The following is a 12,598-nucleotide window of genomic DNA, read 5'->3' as shown; positions in this document are numbered from 1 at the left end:
AATCCTGAAAATATATCCCACTTAGAAAAAATTGATACTTTGCATTATCATAATCATACACCTAAAACAGTGAGATAAACCTAAGAGAATGGCATCTATAGCTCCTTTAATGTAAATAATCCAAAGTAACAGCAGTCCCTGAGTTATAAGCATCTGACTTACAAACGAAAACGACTCACTGTTAAGATTGGGGGTGAGACAACAGGAAGTGAGATAAATCTACCTCTAGGAAGCAAAATTTATTCCTGAAAGAGTTATCATAGAGAAAAGGTGTCTCACCTGAAGCTTTATCACCAATCCTTGTTCCCACAATAAGCCTTTTTTTTTTCAAAATCCAATTATCACAGGGACAGAAAGTGGGGTTAAGTCTTCTGAACAAGGGCACAGACAGCAAAACAAAAATCGCAGGGGTGTTAGCCCTTCCCTATGATATTCAAAGTTTGTTTGTTTGTTTGTGTATACACACACACACACACACGCACACATATACATATATACGATATAGGTCTAGAGTTACACTTTACAAATTTACCTGTTCCAACTTACATACTAGGCTTGCTCAAATAATTCGTTTTCCCCGTTTACCGTTATTGATTCGTTATTTTCGTTTGTTTTGAAGCAATATCGAACCTTGGTTGTCCACACGCCTGGATATCGCGGTTTCGAACCGCGATTGGCCGTTTTCCGTTATGGCGCCTTTTTTTTCGTTTTTAAAAAATGCTTTGGCAAATCATCCAAACTTGTTTAAGTCCACTGGGGCAATCTAGCGTGTTGTTTGCACCTTGTGGCCAATCAGAGAGCACGTTTAACCAGGGGGAGGGGCTGGTAGGACGTCCTGAGCGTGCACACGCCTCGTGGCTCAGTCGCACTGAGAATTTTGGAGAGGGTGGAAGGGAGATTTTGGTGCAGGCACTGGCAGGCAGGAAAGATTGCTGCGTCACAGCATGGCTGTGTGAAGACCGGGAGAAAAGGTGGGGTGGCTGGCTGAGTTTGGGTGGTGTGTGTTAGTTGGGTCTTTCTTTTTCTTTTGTTTTTGCAAAGGGCTGTCCTGTGGGTGTTTTTTTCCTGGCGCAGCAATTTTTCTGCTGCGCCATTTTTCCTCTTGCGGGCGGGGTGGGATTTCTCCTTTCTTTTTTCCACGCAAAAGTGTTTTTGGAAACAAGGGATCCGAGCCAGGGACGCTTCCTGATAATCCTAAGCCAAGTTTGGGAAAGAGTTGCATATCCCATACTTCCCTGTACAAAATACAACTCCTTTTGGGGAAAGAAGGGGGGGTGCCTTTGTCCCTTCACCGCTCTCAAACACAAGCGGGGCTGCTTGTGTCTCAGCCGGGGACGCTTCCTGATAATCCTAAGCCAAGTTTGGGAAAGAGTTGCATATCCCATACTTCCCTGTACAAAATACAACTCCTTTTGGGGAAAGAAGGGGGGGTGCCTTTGTCCCTTCACCGCTCTCAAACACAAGCGGGGCTGCTTGTGTCTCAGCCGGGGACGCTTCCTGATAATCCTAAGCCAAGTTTGGGAAAGAGTTGCATATCCCATACTTCCCTGTACAAAATACAACTCCTTTTGGGGAAAGAAGGGGGGGTGCCTTTGTCCCTTCACCGCACTCAAACACAAGCGGGGCTGCTTGTGTCTCAGCCGGGGACTACACCAATTTAACAAAGTTTCAGCCACAAAAACAAAGTTTCTGAAGTAGAGCAATGACTTTCACAGTAAAGACAACCCAATTTAACAGGAAATAAGACTTTCAAACCAGGAACAGATTTCTGCAATTATTAAAAAATGGTTTATTATAAAAGCTATGAAAATTTGCCAAAAATCAGAGGATAAGGGAAACGTTCCACATTTTGGTGAGCTATCAGTGTTAAATGTGTTCTACCACTGTACCAAGTTTGAAGAAGATCACTCAAAAAATGAGGGCGGGAGAGCCCCCTAAGTCCCCCCCCCTTGGGCTGTTTTTGGGCCACCGCGCATGCGCGTCCGCCATTAACGAATTAATTTCGAAAATAACGAATTTTCGTTAATTTCGAAAAAATTTGGGGGCCAAATTCGTTATTAGCAACAAAAACGAAAAAATGCCCCCTCTAGTTTTGAAACGAGTTTAGAATCAAATTTTTCATGGATCGATCAAGCCTATTACATACTCATTCAACTTAAGAATAAACCTATAGAACCTATCTTGTTCGTAACTTGGGGACTGCCTATACAATGGGAGAATGTTAGAAGATTGGGTTTGTTTGGCACAGCACCACAGCTAAAGGAAAGAATGAATAGCTAAACAACTGTCTGAACACAAATGCTTCTACTTCTCTGGTTTCTGAGAACTAAACAATGTGGTTTGTTCATCCACCTTCTCTACAAGCAGAAATTATTAAGAATGGTTGATGGTTTAGATGAAGGTATGGGGGGTCATTCTGTATATTATTTAGGGCACCTGAAATTTATCTCTTATTAATTCCGAGGCTCCAGGAAGCATTAACTTACATTTAAAAGTTATCATATTTAACAAGTTTTTATAAAACTAAAACAGGCTTATTAAATAAGATTGAAATGATATAATGTAACATTAAATGAAAATATAGTTTCAATGCGTCTATTCCTATACTAAAAAAAATTATAAAAAAAGAATGCTATGTAGTTGTTATTTTGTGCACTGTGCATAAAGATACATAAAAGCATGTATTCCATGTCTGGTAGTGTACTTCTCTAGTGGTTAAAACCATTAAGCAAAAACATGACTCAATGACTAAATGCTCTGCTGGCATAACACCAGTGTATTCAATAATGTTATGCCAATAGAAAACACTGCCGACTAATTCAGTTTGTTCCTTAACCACATAAGTATTTTCTTCTCGAGAAATGTTGGCAAACAATTTGCAAAGAAATTATTTTTCATCAGATGGTTAGTTACACAGTTGTTTTGTTTACACTGAAAGCAAAGACAAATACTTCAAAAATCCAGACTACTGTTATAACACACTGCCTAATTTGTTCAAGATATTAATTAATATGTACGGAGACCATAATGATAGTACCCTTTGATGCTGTAAAACAAAAATTATTATAACTACTAAACAAAACCAGTTTATATAATTTTTCTTAAGCTAGGGCACCCCAGACAAGTTCAGAACCATTTGTAGTATGAACAAAACATGCAAAATTAATTGAATGTAATCTGTTGTTGAAGGCTTTCATGGCCAGAATCACAGTGTTGTGTGTTTTCATGGCCATACACAACCCACAACAACCCTGAATTTAATCTGTTAAAAGTCCTCACTAAGGCACTCTACTATTGTATGATAAACAAGAAAGTTATAAAGCCATTTTATAAAACTATGCCCTGCATTTCACTCCACATTTTAGAGGAAAAACAAAATCCATTGACACCAAATCCATTTAGGCTTTTAAAAATCCTGAGCTTCTCATGTATGCTTCTTTAGGAAGATCTTTACAATAAGGTGACAGAAGTTGAAGCATGAACATTCTTGATTCTATGTCACATTACAGGTGCATGGATATATGAGTAACTTTCATTCATGCCAATTCAGATCAGGATGAAAATGTAAACAATACTCAATGAGCCACCTGAACCAGTGTCTGGCCACTGTGTCGGACTGGATGAGGGTGAACAAACTGAAGTTGAATCCAGACAAGACAGAGGTCCGCCTGGTCAGTCGTAAGGCCGAACAGGGTATAGGGTTACAGCCTGTGCTGGATGGGGTCGCACTCCCCCTGAAGGTGCAGGTTTGCAGTTTGGGTGTCCTCCTGGACTCATCGCTGAGCCTGGAACCCCAGGTTTCGGTGATGGCCAGGGGGGCCTTTGCACAACTCAAACTGGTGCGCCAACTACGCCCATACCTTGGGAAGCCTGACATGGCCACGGTGGTCCATGCTCTTGTTACATCTCGTTTGGACTATTGCAATGCGCTCTACGTGGGGTTGCCTTCAAAGACTGTTCGGAAGCTGGAACTAGTCCAACATTCTCCAGCCAAGTTACTAACTGGAGCACCATTCAGGGAGCATACAACTCCTCTGTTGAAGCAGCTCCACTGGCTGTCTGTTAGCTTCCAGACACAATTTAAAGTGCTGCTTTGGCCTACAAAACCTTAAACGGCTCTGGTCCAACTTACCTCTCTGAACGTATCTCCCCCTATGAGCCACCCCGCAGATTAAGATCTTCGAGCGAAGCCCTGTTCCCAGACCCGCCGCCGTCACAGGTGCGTTTGGTGGGGACGAGAGACAGGACTTTTTTGGTGGTAGCTCCGTGGCTGTGGAACTCCTTGCCAAGGGAGTTTAGGGAAGCCCCCTTACTCATGTCTTTTAGGAAGCAGCTGAAGACCTGGATGTGGGCCCAAGTTTTTGGCCCATTCTAGGATACGAGCTGATATAACCTGATGTATTCGTTGTATTAATGTGAAGTTGAATACAGACTGGCTTTGACGTTTGGCCCAATGCTACTGGCTCTGTTGTAACGGTCACACAGTGTTTTACTGTTTAATTGGGTATGATATTGGTTTTTAAGTGTGTTTTACGATTGTTGCTTTTTACTATATTTTGTATTATATGTGGCAGTAATCTTGCCATTATGTAAGACCGCTCTGGGTCCCCCTGGGGGAGAAGAGCGGTATATAAATTAAATAAATAAATAAATATGTCTAGAAAATGGCAACTACTTTCACTAAGTGTGTATCTTAGAAAGTGAAGCAAGAGGGATAAATACTAAGTCACACCTACTTAATATCCTTCACCTTACTTACAATCAGAATCTGCTGTTATCCAAGTTGCATTCCTTCCTAGAACTTGAGGATCTAGGAGGGCATTGCATGTGCTGGTAATAGCAGGGCTGGACTTCTGTAATGTAATGTACTTTGGGTTACCTCCATACTAAGTCTGGAAACTTCAATTAGTTCAAAACATGGCAGACAGATTGGTTCCTGGTATATCTAAGGGTAATAATATTACATCAATATTTTTTTAAAACTCCACTAGCTGCCAATTTATTTCCAGGCAAGGTACAAAACTGTGGTTATTTTTCAATCTCTACATGGTTTGGGTTCAAATGACCTACTAGGGCAGTGGTTCTCAACCTGTGGGTCCCCGGGCTTTTTGACCTACAACTCCCAGAAATTCCAGCCAGTTTACCAGCTGCTAGGATTTCTTGGAGTTGAAGGCCAAAACATCTGAGGACCCACAGGTTGAGAACCACTGACCTAGGGGATCATCTTCTCCTATATAATCTGCCCTGTCCACTCAGATCCTCTGGAAAATCCTTACTTCAGCCACCCCTAGACGGTGGAATGACCTACAAGGAAGAATTTCATAGCCGGATACGCTGCCAGAGTTCAACACAGAACTTAAAATTAATCTCTTCCAACTAAGTTAGCTAGATGATTTTTATATTATGAATGTTAAAATCCTGAATTGAGAGTTTTAAATATGTACCAGTTTTATCTGCTCTTAATGGTTTTTTATGCTCTATTTATCTGTGTTATACATTTAAGGTATTGTTGTTCCTCACTCCAATCCATGGGGGAGATTATGAGATTTTCTTCTGTATGTTTTAACTCTGGGGAAATATCTTCTTACTAAAGTATAAGCTATTTTAATATCATATTATGGTAGAACCTCATGTAAGTATATTCAGAGCCTAAAGATAGAAGAAGCAATTTAAAAAGTAAAAAATAAAAACTATTCTCACAGGATTATTAAGGTCCACCATTATAATTCTGAAGAAAAGAAAACGACAAGGTTATGAAAATTAAGTACTGAATAGGTAAGATTAAATATTTTGTTTTTTACAACATTCACACCTTGATCTTTTTATGTCTTATGAAATTACCAATTTTAGTCTTCAAAACAGAAGTTCTTACTCTTTAGGTTTTATTAAAATTGTTAGTAAATTAAAACTATATTAAGTTATTAATCTACTGAAGTGTTTACTAACATTGGATTTAAGATTCAATTATATATTACTAGTTGTGCTCGGCCACGCGTTGCTGTGGCTTATGGGAATCATTTGTTGGCCAGGTGGAATAGCAGTGAATGGCCTTACAGCTTCAAAGTCTGGCTGCTTCCTGCCTGGGGGAATCCTTTGTTGGGAGGTGTTAGCTGGCCCTGATTGTTTCCTTTCTGGAATTCCCAATTTCCCTGCTTTCAGAGTGTTGCTCTTTATTTACTCTCCTGGTTTTAGAGATTATATTGTTCTATATTATTATACAACATAATTATTTCATATTATATTTATAATCTTATATTATCTGCTTAGAAGTGGATTATATGAGGCCCCTTCTACACAGCTGTATAAAATCCACACTGAAGTGGATTATATGGCAGTGTGGACTCAAGATAATCCAGTTCAAAGAAGATAATATAAGATTATAAATGGGTAATATAGCTGTGTGGAAAGACCTTGAGTCTACACTTCCATATAATCGAGTTCAAATCAGATAATCTATTTTATAGGCAGTTGCTAGGATACGAAGGGGGTGGGGCCTAAAGGCATCGGGGAGGGGGCTAAAGGCAGCAGAGCCTACCTTTCTAACTGGCAGTTAGGGGGAGAAAGGCTTTTCCTCATCCTCTGTAATTCAAACTATTTTTCTAGGTTTTTTTTGATTGAAAGACATATTTTGGATGATTATGTCTTTTGTGGCCAAATTTGGTGATTTGGTTCAGTGGTTTTGTTGTTTACTCCATAGTAAAACGAACATTACATTTATATAGATAGATAGATAGATAGATAGATTTAATATGAATCCTGATATTATTGACTTACTTAATAAAATGTAGAATTTTCTAGAACAGCAGGACTTTCATTCTATTTCCATTTCCACTGTAGACCTATGTCTCTCCAGAAAACATGCTCCAGATGATTTCCCAGTCCCCCTCAGAGTAAATCTTGAGTATGTTGAGAGGAAGGAGAACATATCACCCCCCAGCTTCCACTGACGAAAGCAATTCTATCAACAGAATGTTAGTACATAATCTAGCCCATTGTTATATACATTACCACTATTATCTTATCATGCTGTTCTTGTCGTGAGATACTTTGGGCATGTTCTATTATGGGAAAGCACCAAACAAAATTCTGCTGATAAATTGTACTGTATTAAATAGAATTTACATTCAGGTCAGTAGACGCAGGCAAGGTTCATCACTATCAACTCTCACAAAAGCCATGATACAGGAGAACAATTAAGCAACCAAAATCCAAATGGATAATCTGAATGAACACAGATGTGTTCACATAACTTATCAACAATATTTATCCAGGATCCTTAAACAAGCTTAAAAAAATAATTTCAAAAGCATTCACTTTATTTAAATTCTCACATTTGTAATGGACCCTCCTCCAAAGAATTCAGAGCAGCAAATAAAGTTTTCGAACTATCTGATTTGATAGGTTACCAACCACGTTTCTCCAATTCAAATCCAAAGAACTTTTCACTAGACAACATACTGTATTTTTAAAAATGCATGGAGAAAGAACGAGGTTTGTCTTTTCAGGAAGGAATGCTTTCACTGCAAAACAGTGCTCTCCTGAGTATCATCCCAGCAAGGTGGCTAAGGAGACTGTCATGACTGATGGTATTGAAACAGATACATACCAGAACTGAGTGAGGAGAAACAAATTGAAATGTAATTCAGAAAAGGCAGAACTGTTCCTGGTCAGTCAAAAGGCAGGTCAGGAATAGGGATTCTGTCTGTTTTGGGTGGGATTATGCTTCCCTTGAAGACATGGGTATGTAGCTTGGGTACACTCCTGGATTCAGCCTTGAGCCTCAGAGTATTGGGAAACTTCAGTGTTCCAAAGACCTGCAGTCAGATTGTTAACTGGTCTCGGCTAGAAAGAGCATACAATTCCCTTCTTGCAACAGCTCCACTGTCTGTTAGTCAATTTCCAGGCACAGTTCAAAGTGCTGATTATGAAGTTTACAGCCCTAAATGGCTCAAGTCAAAAGTTATCAGAACGACCTTGTTCTCCTTTAAGAATCTGCTTTGAATATCTGCTTTGAGATCCCTGTCTTTCTATCTACCCCATCACCCTCACAGGTGCGCCAGGTGGGAACACAGAAAAGACCCTTCTTAACAATTGCTCGGAGGATCTGGTACTCTCTCCTGGGAGATGTTAAGACTGACACCCTCCATTCTATCTTTCCACAAGCAGTTTAAGGTTTTTTAAAAAAAAAATATTTTAGTAGGCTGACTACTCAAGGTGACCGAGTCTCATGGAATTTTGCTGTATTGCCTTTGTTTTGTTTATTTGTTGTGTTTAATAGTTGTGTTTTGAACTGGTTTAAAAGTTATGAACAGTTTAATTACATTTTGAAATTTTGTACTTGCTGTATTTTTAGCTATGTCTCTTCCAACTGTTGTGTATCCCACACCAGAAAAAGGATATAACATTTATTACATTATATTATCTAACATAATTATTTATAGTATTTGCATTCTCCTGTCTCTCTTTCAAGATTATATTATTATTTTTGCTGTTATTATTATTATTATTATTATTATTATTATTATTGACACAAAGACATAGTATGACACAGCGAACAAGATCTATATGCTGGATTTCATATCACAAAATCACAAGTCGAACACTTTCCAAGTGTTTAGGACTGTGTTGTTGTTGTTGTTGTTATGTGACAATTCATTCCAATTAATCTAAATTACTCAACCGGAAAGGTTTCTATTACCATTCCTCAGTTGACTTTTTCCTGTAGCAAACCTTTTTCTCTCTTTCCTGTAGTCTCAAAGGCAAAGCCTAGTTTATCCTCAAAAATGTACAATTACCAAAGAGGAGCTTTAGCTTCAAAGCACTTCTACTTCCTCAAAGAGTCTGAATACCTAGAGGGCCAAAAGAAAGGTGGCCATAACAGTATGAGAGTTTTCAAAAGGAATGCCTCCAGTTGAGCTGTACCTGTTAAGAAACTTTAAAACATCGATAAAGAAACTTTTGTACTATTTAGATAAACATTCATCTAAGAATTTTCACTAAGTATACAAGACTGTTAGGGGGGTGGTCAACTGAACTGCTGCTACTTCTCATTCTTGAAAGATCTATTTCTATCTTCGTGCTAAGTATTTTCTCCATATAATATTTTGTCTTTAAAGAATATTTTACAGCATGAGGAAATCAATGTATGCACTGCAAGATGAAAAGCTCTTTTACCTCTGTAACCACTGTATGTACCTTTAACCTGCCATTTTGAATAATCCATCCAACTTACAAATTTCTTGAACTTACTGTATTGTGGCTATACAAGAGCAAAACTGAGTTCCAATAGTTTCATGTTTTTGGGGTTATCCACATTAAAGAACACATAAGAAAAATACATCACATGTGGCATATCATCCGTATAAAAGAACCTCTCCTTGCCCCTTTGTGATCTATAGTTGAGAATTAGTTTAAATCATTTTTGTTAAAAATATTCCTTGTAAATACAAAGACTGTACATCCAGCATCATAGAATAATAAAGAGTTGGAAGAGACCACATGGGCCATGCTGAAAAAGCACAAACTACCCCTGACAGATGGCCATCCAGCCTCTATTTACAATTGGAACAACTGGAATATATTAGATTGATCTGAATTCCACAACTAGGTTATTTAGATTTTGCTTAGTAATAGTAACAATCGAAATACTACCTAAAAACACATATGAAGAATCTCTCCTGTGAAAATTGCTTTGAGCCCCAAATTTAGAGAAAAGCAGAGTATAAACAGATGATGGTGATGAACCATTTGATGGCTCAAGGCATGGTACTTCTGGCATTGCTTTAAATTCTGGTGTGGGGGGCAAGTAGCACCAAAAACAGGAAAACGGTTCAACTTCTCAAATAACCTCATGACGACAGCACTGATAGAAAGAGTTACTGTATATAATAATGTATAAGCTCATTTTTTTTACAAAAATCAATCCAAAAACTTTGGTCAACTTATCCACAGATCAATTCTAGAAACACTGTGCTCCCTGCCATTTTGGGTACTTGAAGACAATGAAAAGAAGCAGCGGCAGTTACTTCTAATAAGGAGTTTCCTGTGTAAGTCTCTAGAGGTTTGGCACTCTCTGCAAGCCCCACAATACTTGCAAAAAGACTGCAATAAGCCATTATTAAAAATGGCCACCATAGCAAGAATAACAGTCAGCACCACCTGAAAATCCTATTATCATGAGCCGACTTCTGAATGTTCTTCTTGAACTGAATGAAGAAAGTGACATTGGCTGATTCAAAAGTCTGTTTCAAGAGTAGACTCATAACACTGAACAAGTGCATTCTTAGAATATAAAACCACATTTCAGGTACAGTTGAAAAAAAGAATGAAAAACAAACCAGATTCAGAGGCAGTATTATTTAAAAGTACAAACAACTAAGGCAACTATCATGTTATAAGATAAGCATTTTTACATTGTATTCAACAGATTTTGTCCTTATGGACGTTGTTGGTTTGTTAGCTCAAACGTTAGCAACTGAATTCTCTAGAAGTCTGACTTTTCCTCATCTATGGTCTTTGGGTTTCCCCATTTATACAACAAAATCTGGAATATAGAATTATTATTATTTTTTAATTCGTGTAAGGAGCAACCAGAGTTGCTTCTGGAGTGAGAGAATTGGCCGTCTGCAAGGACGTTGCCCAGGGGACGCCCAGATGTTTTGATGTTTTTATCATCCTTGTGGGAGGCTTCTCTCATGTCCCCGCATGGAGCTGGAGCTGATAGAGGGAGCTCATCCGCGCTTTCCCCGGGTGGGATTCGAACCTGGCAGCCTTCAGGTCAACAACCCAACCTTCAAGTCACAAGGCTTTTATCCCCTAGGCCACCGGAGGCTCCAGAATATAGAATAACACTTTCCTTTGGTAAAAATGTTAAGATGTCTTTGGCTTTATGTTAATGTTTGAATTGGCTAAATGCAGACGGTGAAGGAAATTTATGCCAGACCAAAATTCAGTAAGGTTCCCAATTGGATAGCAGTTCAAAATGTGGATCATGTGACTTATGTAATTTAAGGTTACTGCAGAACAAACCAAAACAGCTCTGAATGCTTTTTGACTTGAAGAGTGAAAATGTATTGCTTTAAAAAGAACAAGCTAAGTAGCTTTTAAAACATGAAGAGTCATCTCTTAGAAAAAAATAGCCTTGTCAAAACACAACTTGAAAATAAGCTTTCCTTTTACTCAACATAGCTCCTATATTTACAAAAAATAGACATATGCACTGATGGGAAAGTAGCAATAAGTAGCGCAATCAAACTGAAGTCTTATTACCTTCTTGAATGTTGTCCACCATGTGCAAGTTAACAAGAGAACTTCAAAAATCCTGTTCTAACTGATAATGCAGCCATCTGTTGAATTTATCTGTTGCATTTTTGTCAACTAACATGAAAGTAAAACTTGCCGCTGAAATGTAGATAAAAGAAAGAGAAACTAATTAGCTCCATTATGAAGGTAACTAAGAACAGAAAATCCTCTTAGAATCTACAAAATTTATAATAAAAAGCATAATAAAAGTTGTAATTCCAGTGTCATTTATATCTTTTCCTTAATTCCTGCTGGGTGATAAAACCAAGCAATGTTTCAAATCCTGAATTTCTGCAGGGATAGCATATCATGTCCAAAAAAACTCCACATAAAACACCTGACAGCTACAGTAGTTTTCAGAGAGACTACTGAAGTCACACAGACTATGCTATAAAAGAGATATAGGCAAAGGAAAGCACGAATCAGGCATACTTGTTAACCAAATCACTAAGCTAACACTTTTTCACATCACTGCCTCCTCATATCATTTGTCAACCACTCAATCAGACTACAGAGCAGAGAGAGAAAAACAGATTTCATGTAAATGTTTATGGAAATCTCCCTATAACCAGCATTTTTTCTTGTCAAACATTTTCTTATACAATTATAGGCCTGTTCTGGAAACTAAATAATTAATTATACTTAATTATCTAAGTCACCTAACTCCCTTATATTTATACATATATTCTTGGTGTTCAGCTATTTTATTAACACTTACTATATTTTCTCATAAATGCAAATTAGAAAGGTGGGAGAGGGAGTTGATCCAGGGCCTTTGGTCACTGCTTTATATTAATTTATATATGTAACTTAGGAAATCCAAATTAGCTGGGTTAGGTAAGAAACTTTTCTAATGAAAGTATCTTGGTTTACTATTATAAACATAAAAAACTTTATCATGTGTAAAGTCAGCAAGATTTTATACAATGACTTACACAAATTCTAAAAATAACACTAAGAAATAAGGTTCTATGTGATTAGTGTTCTGTTACATCATTTTACCATTATATCCACAATCATCCTGTAATCATTTCAACCTTCTTGATAACTAATATGACTTAGCAAAATATAACAATACTCATAGGAAGTTTCTGGTAGAGGCTCTGCTATTTTCATTCCCCACCCGCTTCACAAACAGCAACATTTCAATTTCCTCACTGGAAGGCACTCCCTCAAGCCTTTGGTTTCTAATTGAGAAATCAACAAAAGGATCCTCAGGCAGACCCACCAAGGTTACTTGCTAAGAAACAGAAAGGGAAAATTCCACCTTATTTCATGTTGACTTTGTAAGCAATTC

At 38.0% G+C, this 12,598-nt stretch overlaps 1 protein-coding gene across 6 annotated transcripts in view; it reads right to left on the bottom strand.

The window, feature by feature from the left end:
• Positions 1-12,598, bottom strand: part of rnf19a (ring finger protein 19A, RBR E3 ubiquitin protein ligase) — a 59,435-nt gene that overhangs the window by 36,465 nt on the left and 10,372 nt on the right. For 2 of the 6 annotated variants that reach the window (XM_008119478.3, XM_008119479.3), the window contains exon 2: positions 11,269-11,400. The exons of the other annotated variants lie outside the window; for them this stretch is intronic. The gene's annotated coding sequence lies outside the window, so the exon portion shown is untranslated. The remainder of the gene's footprint in view (positions 1-11,268; positions 11,401-12,598) is intronic. 6 annotated transcript variants of the gene reach the window in all.

This window comes from Anolis carolinensis, chromosome 4, assembly GCF_035594765.1.
Source record: "Anolis carolinensis isolate JA03-04 chromosome 4, rAnoCar3.1.pri, whole genome shotgun sequence".
Classification (NCBI taxonomy): domain Eukaryota; kingdom Metazoa; phylum Chordata; class Lepidosauria; order Squamata; family Dactyloidae; genus Anolis; species Anolis carolinensis.
The sequence above is the reverse complement of the archived record's forward strand: the minus strand, read 5'-3'. Positions and strand labels throughout refer to the sequence as shown.